The following is a 10,869-nucleotide window of genomic DNA, read 5'->3' as shown; positions in this document are numbered from 1 at the left end:
AACTAATGAAACAGGCCTGGACAAAAATGATGGTACCTCTATAAAAGATTGAAAACTATTTGACCAGAGTGACATGATTAACTCAGGTGTGTCATTTAATTGACATCACAGGTGTTTCCAAACTCATAATCAGTCAGTCTGCCTATTTAAAGGGAGACAAGTAGTCACCCTGCTGTTTGGTGAAAAGGTGTGTACCACACTGAACATGGACAACAGAAAGCGAAGGAGAGAATTGTCCCAGGACATCTGAAAAAAAATTATAGACAAACATCTTAAAGGTAAAGGCTATAAGACCATCTCTAAACAGCTTGAAGTTCCTGTGACAACAGGGGCTCATATTATTCAGAAGTTCAAGACCCACGGGACAGTAGCCAACCTCCCTGGACGTGGCCGCAAGAGGAAAATTGATGACAAATTGAAGAGACGGATCGTTGGAATTGTATCCAAAGAGCCCAGAGCAACCTCCAAAGAAATTAAAGGTGAACTCCAAGGCCAAGGTACATCAGTGTCAGATCGCACCATTCGTCGTTGTTTGAGCCAAAGTGGACTTCATGGGAGACGACCAAGGAGGACACCACTGCTGAAAAAAACTCATAAAAAAGCGAGACTGGAATTTGCAAAAATGCATGTTGACAAGCCACAAAGCTTCTGGGAGAATGTCCTTTGGACAGATGAGACCAAACTGGAGCTTTTTGGTAAGGCACATCAACTCTATGTTCATAGACTCAAAAACCAAGCATACGAAGAAAAGAACACTGTCCCTACGGTGAAACATGGAGGAGGCTCAGTAATGTTTTGGGGCTGCTTTGCTGCATCTGGCACAGGGTGTCTTGAAAGTGTGCAAGGTACGATGAAATCTGAAGACTATCAAGGCATTCTGGAGAGAAATGTGCTGCCTAGTGTCAGAAAGCTTGGTCTCAGTCGCAGGTCATGGGTCTTCCAACAGGACAACGATCCAAAACACACAGCCAAAAACACCCCTAGAATGGCTGAGAGAAAAGCGTTGGACTATTCTAAAGTGGCCTTCTATGAGCCCAGATCTGAATCCCATTGAACATATGTGGAAGGAGCTGAAACATGCCATTTGGAGAAGACACCCATCAAACCTGAGACAACTGGAGCTGTTTGCTCATGAGGAGTGGGCCAAAATACCTGTTGACAGCTGCAGAACGCTCATTGACAAATACAGAAATCGTTTAATTGCAGTGATTGCCTCAAAAGGTTGTGCAACAAAATATTAAGTTATGGGTACCATCATTTTTGTCCAGCCCTATTTCATTAGTTTGTTTTTTTTAATAATTATGTTAATCAACAATTCAAAAGTGATGGCTGATTTTGATTATTTAATTTTCAATAAATTTTTATTTATTGTTACTTTTGTGAGTTTCAAGTGATTTCAGTGAGAATTGTGGGTTTTTCCTTCTTTAACTGAGGGGTACCAACAATTTTGTCCACGTGTGTATGCCGTGACCTTAACACACCTTTTTATATTGCAATCAGTGAAATTAGCCCAAGGCTAAAGGCACTCTGAAGCTTTTTTTAACACTGTGACCTAACTGGGGCTCTTAGCCGTGGGGTAGCAAACATTTTTGCGCTGCTGTCTTTTGAAGTGGGTATGAAAGGACCTAAATTTAACTTGAGTAAGAGCTCAGCCTCTCATGAAAATATACTTTGAAAGGAATGTTCCAAAATGTGTTTTCTACATGTTTGTTTCTGCACATTTTCCAGACACAAATGAATGCAGTTTGTGTCTGCTCTGCAATAGACTGACTGCTTGGCCTGAATAAATAAGTTCCACCTGCATGTGGCCTCCACCACCAACCGCTATAATCACTGTCAGAGAGCCGACGCCACCCACATCCACCTCGAAGACTCAGATAGAGATGAGGGCTGAGGAGGCAACACCACTGGAAGGCAGGGAAATTCAGAGGATCCACCTGGAGCTGCTTGGTGTCAGTATCAGACCTCATGCTAGCTGTGCCTCTCTACCTGCTGTATTTTTAGCCTGGAAACATGACAGGGTGCAAGATTGAGTCAGATTTGGGTTGGCTGAACTTTCAGAACTTGACTGAACAACAACACACTGCTGAAAATATGTGTTTACCTGCACTTAAAGGAAAACTACAGTTTGGGTTTTCTTTTCGAGACAGCTGTCAGTCAGGGTCACTAAACACGAGACTGAAAAGCAGTGTTTTGCTCCCTTTCTTGGGGTGGTAGCCCAAAGGATGCGGGGTGTATACTTCTTTAAACCACTCACAGTCATTTCATTTCAGGCAGTGCTCAGCCCAGGATGCAACAATGGTGCCCCTGCAGAGAGTAATGGAGGAAATGTTTTGGTGGAACATTTACAGTCAGGGGGACAAACACATCATTAAAATCACTAATTTACTTTAACATAAAAACAAAAACAAGTAGACCCACCTTATTGCATGTTTCAAATCCAAGCTTGCCATTTACAGCATGTAGGTTGCTGCTCAAAGGTAGTTGTTCTTGTTGCTTCTTGTAGGGAAGACAACTGTGAAAATGGTTAAGATCGATATGTTAAATGTGCAGATTAAAAAACACTGGCAGCACCTGACTGGATGTCGCTTCATTCGGAAGCTGGATTTCAACCAGATCAACATTGCATTTTGTTTGCTTCCTTCTATCTTCCCCCATCCCCCATCCCCCCTCTCATCCAACTGGTCGATGCAGATGACCACCTTCCCAAGGCCTGGTTCTGTCAGAGCTTTTATTTTTCCCCCTTCCCATCCTAGGGGTTTTTCACATTCCTTCCCATCGTTGCTCATAGGGAGTCCAAAGGCGGCTTTGGATTGTTGGGTTTCCTGTTCTCTGTTTTTAATTTGTAAGGTCTGTACCTTACTATGCTGAACGCCGTGGGATGTCTTGTGTTGTGAATTTGTGCTACATAAATAAAATTGAATAGAATTGTAAGACAAAAAGGTCAGAGAAAAGTGTTTCCGAAAACATTTGAGGTGAGAAACAAGTCGGGAAGTTTTTGAATCTGTCTTCACTTTTGACATTTACATAAAGTAGCCAAGACCTCAACTTTAACCAAATGAGAAGCCGGCAAGTTGACTCCTCATCCCTTGAAATGTTACACAACGCTACCAGAATACATTTCAGGGCAGCTCACATCGACAGTGAATGGTGAATGTTAATGTGACAGATCCTGTGGACACGTCCCGTAAGTGTATTATAATGAATGACAAATCTATGACATATCATGGCCACCTCATAACGTCCCATGACACTGACCAGGAGGAACCTTCTTCTGCACACAACATGCGAAGAAATAAGACACACTACTGAATTAACTACCCATCGTGTTCTCGTAGTGCGACCCCTGGATCACCCACAGCATTATTCTATTTTAAGACTTTTCCAGCCATGTACACTGCTTTGGTCGTCATTATTTTTGACATTCTGGTCCCTGACTCTTCTTTCCTGATGACATGCCATGACAGATAACAAGGCCTGGATCAATGTGTTGTTTGTCATTTGTCTCAGTCTCGTTGGAGAGACGTTCCAGAACTGACACCTATAAATATCATTTATAAACCTTTTTCTTAAGATTATTATTTGTTGAATCACTATTATTACTTGCATTGGTAGTGTTATTTATGCAAATTCTCTCTCATCATGCACCAAAACATACCTACTATAAAAGATTCCACTATTTTATATAGAATCTTGACTATTTTATCCATTCAAGAATATTTTCCTCTTAAACTGTTGGTCCTGGCATTCTTGTCAATGTTATTTTGGCACATGGCACCCATTTAAACATTGTTAGAAACCAAACATGCCCAACTGTGACAGCAGTGCTCCTTGACAGCAGCGTTCTGCCCCCACAAGATGAACGAGTAATTGCCAAAGGTCTTTCAAAGGACTCCAAACTTACCAGATCCCAATCTGATAGAGCATCTGTGGGGCCAAAACTCGCCCTATTGTGGAAACAGCACTGAGAAACCCACAGAACTCAGAGGATCCAATGCCAGCATTATGGTGCCAGACACTACAGGACACCCACAAAGGTCCAGTATCCATGTTCTAATGGATCAGAGCAGTTTCGGCGGCAATATTGGGACCTAAACTATGCAGACATGTGAATTTAATGTTGTGGCTGATAAGCGTATGTGTCATGTCAAGGTTCTGTTGTTGTTGTTGTTTTCTTTGCTGGTTCTGTTCTATGTCTATATCCTGGTTTATTTTATCTCCATTTTGAACCTGTCACTGCTGTTCTGTTTCAACGCCCTGCAACCACACTGAAAAGTAATGCCATAGCACTACACCTATAGACCCTTTAATGACCCACGTCTCGAATGACGTCACAGCTTTAGCTGGAGGCAAAAGAGGAAGCCCGCGGCCGTGACCGAAAGGCGAAAGACTGAGGGACTAGGCTCTATCAACTTTTCTAAAATGTCATCCTGCTGTGTTTTTGGATGCCAGAATAGGAGGAATGACATTGGCGAACGCAAATTAAAGTTTTATAGGATTCCACCGAACACTCGTGCTCAGAGGGAATGAAGTTGTGGTTAAATGCACTGAGGCGAAAAGACTGGACAGAGACGATCAGCTGCAGTCAATTCCAGCCATTTTTAGTACAAAAAAATCGCTAATGTTCTATTTTTAAATAAAACATATTGAATTCCATTCAATTCAGTTCAGCTTTATTCCAGACACTGGGTCCAAATACACACACCATAAGAACAAGGACACAACAAGACACAGAAAAAAATACAATCAAAAACAATAACCCGTTAAATATGACGAGAAATACAGGGACGCGCATCGCGAGGTGCATTTCCTTGAAAACGACCGATTCGTGAATTATATACCGACTTCAAGACATGTTTTGGACAAAATATTTTACTGGCTTGTGTCGTCTGGATGTCCAAGGTTGGATTATGGCCGTTTTTTGTGGAATATTTTCATCTGTGTGTAATAATGAACCCGGAAATGTGAGTCGCGCTGTGTATGTTAAAGCCGTGTACAGAGAAAGGATGGATGGATATTCGTTGTTTGTCGGACAAATGTGTTTATATTACCCGCTGTGGTAATCACATCTGAAAGTGGTTTATACCGGCGGATTCATGAGAATCTAAGCTTTCCATTGGCGTATAGTGTGTGTATAATCGCGTTTGCAGCCTTCGGACATTCTTTAAATTCCTATGCAAATTAGTAAGTGTACTGCCGATGGTACACTGAAGTTTAACGGGTTAAAAATGCTCGAGTTTGCAGCGCAAACTCCCAGCGCAAACTATATACTCCCAGTCCCGCTTGACTTCTCGCTCCGCTTTTGCCTCCAGCATAAGCCCCGCCCACAAAAAATGTCACAATGTTTGTAAACAAATAAAGGGTCTATACATCACTGCAGCAAGGTGAAAGGTTACGCCACTGGAGGTCAGCAAAGACAACATTTCTTTCTGTACTCACATTAGTAGTGATATAGTTGAAGGGCAAAGCCACAGAAGTAAAACTCAAAATGTGATAAACCATTGCTGACATGAAATCTGATTTCATTAAACAGTTTTAACTGATTTTTGCGTCACTTGATGGCAGTGCAACAAGCTGAAAACACAACACTAACATACAGCATATTATCCTTAAAAAATAAAGGTGTTGATTTGTGAAGTTGTAAATCAGCATGTGGCGCTTTAATTTATATTAATTTTTTTCAGTTTTTATGTTACAAGTTTATTCTTCACACAACTACTTCTTCCAGATTTAACATATATGAACAAGTGCAACCCAAAACATGGTTTTGAGGACAGACTACTACACCACTGCTTCAATTTGCACAGAATGTATCTTGCTTTCCCCTCATAATGCTGGAAAATAACACACAAACTCATTTTTTAAATTGGTTCTTTTGCAGGTTTTTATATGTACTGGTTCTAAGTCCAGGAAATAGCCATGTCCTAACACTGTAAAATTCAACAAAAGCTTTTGCGTTACCGGCTTTTATATACCAAACTGACAGCAATGTAAACACTCAACATATCCCTCTACTAGACTCTGTTTTCTAAAGATTACTGAGCAGACGTCTGAGGAGCTTCAGGGCTTGTCAGGTTTGTTCGTGTAGAGTCAGTGGTTCTTAGCCTGTGGACTTTGTCAGGATTCACTACAGGAGTTTGACAACTTTTACTGCCTGTTAGTTGGATAATGTGGGGAGCTGGCAAACCAACCTCATTCAATTGTTCAATAAAAAACAAGCCTACTTAAACATCCATTCAGCGATTAGCAATGCCAGCTTTACCCTGTAGAGAGTCACGGGGGGCTGGAGCCTTTCCCAGATGACACTGGGCAGGAGTCAGAGTACGCCCTGGACACGCTGGCAGTCCCATCACAGAGCTAACACAATCATACACAGTAACACCTACAGCCAATTTAAAATCTCCGGTTAACACCAGTTAATGCAGGTCCTTGGACTGTGGAAGGAAGCCACTTGGAGAAAACATGGAAACTCCACTCAGAAAAGCTCCAGTCAACCAGCAGGTTCAGACCGAGAACTGTGCTGCCAGGAGGCCACATACTACACCACCAAGGCTATTAAACATAAATAAATGTTAGAATGCAAAATAATTCTCAAATAAAAGTTGCTAAGTTGCACTATGCACTTAAACCGAAAACATTCATGTGAGTGACACAGTTGAGTGTGTACGTGGGTCGGTCACGACCCGAAAAAAGTGAGCTGCAAGCACAAATGATTTGTGCCACACAAAGTCCTCCATCTGCACTGGATTATATAAAAGCCACAGGTTGTGATGAAAAGCATGCATCATCTTCTCGCATTCTGAGGACATTCAAACATCAGCCACAACTTTAAACCATCTGACAGGTGAGGTGAACAACACTGATCATGTTGCTCCAATACAATGGGTTGCAGGGAAACCTTGGCTCCCTGGCATTCGTGTGGATGTGTCTTTGCCACCCACCTAAACATTGCAGCAGAACAAGTACACACACCGTGGCAACGGCACTCCTTAGAAGGACAGTAAACACTGTTGCGCGGCTAAAACTACTCAGCAACAGGCTAAGAAACATTGGCCAAGAGATGTTGATCAAACAGGAAAATGCAGAGTCGTTATGAAGGCCAGTCCTCCCATGAACTGTACATTCCATAAGCTTTGCCCTTTTTCAAACCTTTTCCATCAGGCATCTCTCACTAACTGGCTTAAAAGTGGCTGTACATCCCCACATATCTCTTTGCCAGACAACACCCTATATGGTAAGAAAATGTGGCCTTGTGTCAGTGTGGGTTCCTGGTCATCTCTCAGTATAACTGAGCATCTACAGGATGCATCACAACTAGACTGCTCCATGGAAGATCCATCCCACAATGCACAGGGTTGAAAGAATCTGATGCCAGAAACAAATGGGCACTGTCAGAGATCTATGCTCCAATGGGTCAAAGCTGTTTTGGTAGCACAAAAGAGCACCACCATGATATTCAGAACGTAGTTTCAATGATGTGGCTTATTAGTGTGTGCTGCAAGATCACTGATGATTTCAGTAGAGGAAACCTGGAGGAGTACTGGACAAACCAAAAATCAAAAGCTCCATCTTTATTTGAAATGAAAGAAAACTAGATGTTGAAAATTGCAGTGTTGCAGCAGCAATTCGCATAAATCACAAGCATACACGTGTTTCTGCATGCATTAGTCGGCTTTAATGACAGCCTCAGTGCTACTTTTCCAGTTCAGTCTGTTATTGAGCTGCATTTTAAAGCATTTTTCCTCTGCGAGTCGTGTACGCACCAGTTTACGACATTCTACCACAATCACTTACGTTCATGTGACTCACATCGGGCAGCATTCGGTGATGACAAGGCCGTTTAACTTTTGGCAACCAGGTGACATAAAAGCTGCCCTCCAATTGGCTGCTTCAGATTTTCCAAATTACCAGTTTCATCATTGGTGCTATGGTGGAACTTTGACCTCACATGATTGGTCAATGATTTGTCCTGAGGTTTTATCACTGAAATGAAAGAAAATTAGAATATTGTTGATAAAACTAGTATTGACATTATTTAGCATTTTTTTTACTGTTATGTTTATTTATTCATTCATTCATCACTAAAAATAAATAAAACTGTAAATTATAGCCATAAAAACAGTAGATTTTTCACAGATAATAGCATGTTTTTCAGTTTTGTTGACTGTGAAATCATTTTACTGTTGGTAAAAACACCTGCGTGATTGCTGCTTGAATTTTTAAGACAACAAACTATTTTTTATTGTTAGTTTAAAAATATTTAGTGTAAATTAGTTTACTGATTTCTGTTACCTTATGCTTTAGTAGTACTAAATAAAAAGTGGAGCAATTACTACACTGAGTTAAGTAAAAATACTAACTGGTTTCATAATTTAGTAACTTTTTGCAACTCATAGTTTGATGTTTTGTGACGATAATGAAACATGTAAGACCTCACGTCTGTGGCTTGAAATGTGCACAAAAACCAAATGCTCAGAAAGTCCAAAAACTCTAAATATTTGCAGGTCTAGACTCAGTATATACAGAGGGATCACTCAAACCTTCCTGCACTACTTTCTCTGAAAGCAGGCTTTGAGCGCGGTGCATAAACACTTGTATCATGTATCATATGTTTGTTTCAAGTATAAGGCAGCTTTAAACGGCTTCCACATCACCTAAAAGCACCTAAAATAAGTAAAACAAAAGAAAGTCTGAGGAATGGCAAAAATCAGATTAGTGAACTCCTGCATGTGTACATGGATTGCACTTACAACCTGGTCTTTCTAGTACATGATAACATGCTGTATGTGAGCACACAAAAGTGCTGAATGGGGAAGTTTTTATGAGCATTTAAGAAAACAAAAAGGTTAATAAACAAGCATCTACCTTTTTGTTCGGTAACATCTTCAAAGCAGATTTTCCACACAATCAACAGCAGAGTGTCTTAAGTTCAGCTGTTGGGAGTCACGGGGGAAAAGCGTTCGCCGCCGCAGAGACAAGCGTGTTTACTCACGGACCTCAGCTTGATTACAATTCAAAGAGGCAGTCTCACAATGCTTATTCACTGTGGAAATATGACCTAAATTTTTGTCAGTGAAGCTGTGCTTTGAAGTTGGAAATTAGACTGGGGAAACTTTTATTCTTCTTTTTCTAAAGAAGGCACTTTATCAAACAATGTTTTTTTTTCTTATTTAATGCTTAATATCAAAGCTTTTGAAGACTCAATTAGTCACATCTCTGGCGTTGTCATGGAGCTGCTTTAGGCTTCGATTTAATGGAGGGTCGTAGAAAGCAGAATAATGTAAACAGGCAGTTAGAGTTGTTTCACGTGCTGCATATTTGAGGTGTGCAGCATGTTTGTGAAGAATTATGGCTCGGTGAATGACATCATTTCGGATTCAAGGACCATCGCACAGCAGCATAAACTGTGGAGCATCTGGTTGTTGCTTAAATCCAGTCTGTTACCGAGAGAAGATGTAAGAATCAAAGGATGAAAGAAAGGGGTCGGAAAAGGTCATATTAGGTCCACATATTATCTGTGCAAATAAACAATTCAGAAATCTGTGGTTTTAGTAAATCAAAGGATAATATACTTTAAAATCAGTGCTTATGAAACTACAGCATTAGCAAAATTGTGTTTAGACTGAGCATTAGCAGCTTGATTCAACCCGAGAAGCCCTCAGTTTAATATTTGCAGTAGATTAAATATTCCTTTGAGCAAATTGTGTTGTGTTTTTTTAAAGTTTTATTCATATTCTTTGAGAAATCTGTGCTTAACAGTTAACCCGGTTGATTTCTCTTCTTTCTTATAGCATGTAAATAATATTATAATTGGATTTAAAGTGTTTTCCCATTGAAAGCTCATTTTAAAACCGAGACCTTCGCAATATCCCAAGACAGCAATAAAAATAGCTGAGGATGAAAGTCTAATAAAGATTGAAACTTATTTCCACTGTGGTCTTTGTTGGAAAGGCTTGACGGCAAATTGCAGCACATGCAGGGAAAAATGTGGTAACATGAACATGCTGAAAGAGGTTCTTGAGCTTTACTTAAGTTTTGCAATATTATTCAGGGATTTAATCAAAAGTTGCTGCTACAGGTAAGAGTTTGCATAAAAGGCATTTGATCAACTCATGTGATGCAATCCTACAGTACAATGCTGACACATTAATGTATAAATAATGAAGCCTGTTTTAAGTTCTAGATTTTGCATGTCAGCTTTCACTTCATTTGAACTATTTTGATTGACAGTCAATTTAATTGAAAAGTTTTGCATTCTTCCCCTTTTTTTAAATCTTGTGCTCATGCAAAAATACAGTAATAATAGTAAGATGATGTCACAAATAACAGCATTTGTAGCTTAAGGTAGTTTCCAGATTCTGTAAGCTGATAAGCCGTATATAAAATACACATAACCACAAGAAAACATTTTTTTTTAATGTGATAAAGCCTAATAAGTAGCCCCTGGTCTTTTGACTGATCCCTAAGAAAAAGTACATTTAAAACTCTGTCCCAATGATGTCAGCTTTTGCTTCTACTGTTTAATGGAACAGTCAGTTTTTCTGTTATTTAATGGTGAAATAGACAAACTAGTCACTTGTTTTTTTTTAATCATTTAGAATCTCTTGTTTTATTTCTTTTCTTTCTACAGTACAATGTAGGTTTCAGCTTTGTCTTATTTTGTGGTACAAAAAATTCATTGTTAAGATTTTTGTGCATTTAAACCAGATTTTTAAATTCCACTAAACAGGAAGAAATGACACTAACAAGCTAAAGACACAGCAGAATGTTTTTCTCCAGTAGTTTATATTAATTGTTAATCTCAAGTGATCACATATTTCTAGAATTGTATAGTATTTTTATGGTGAGGTTAAAAAAAGAAAAAAATTA

Source organism: Acanthochromis polyacanthus, chromosome 16 (genome assembly GCF_021347895.1).
Source record: "Acanthochromis polyacanthus isolate Apoly-LR-REF ecotype Palm Island chromosome 16, KAUST_Apoly_ChrSc, whole genome shotgun sequence".
NCBI lineage: Eukaryota > Metazoa > Chordata > Actinopteri > Pomacentridae > Acanthochromis > Acanthochromis polyacanthus.
The sequence above is the reverse complement of the archived record's forward strand: the minus strand, read 5'-3'. Positions refer to the sequence as shown.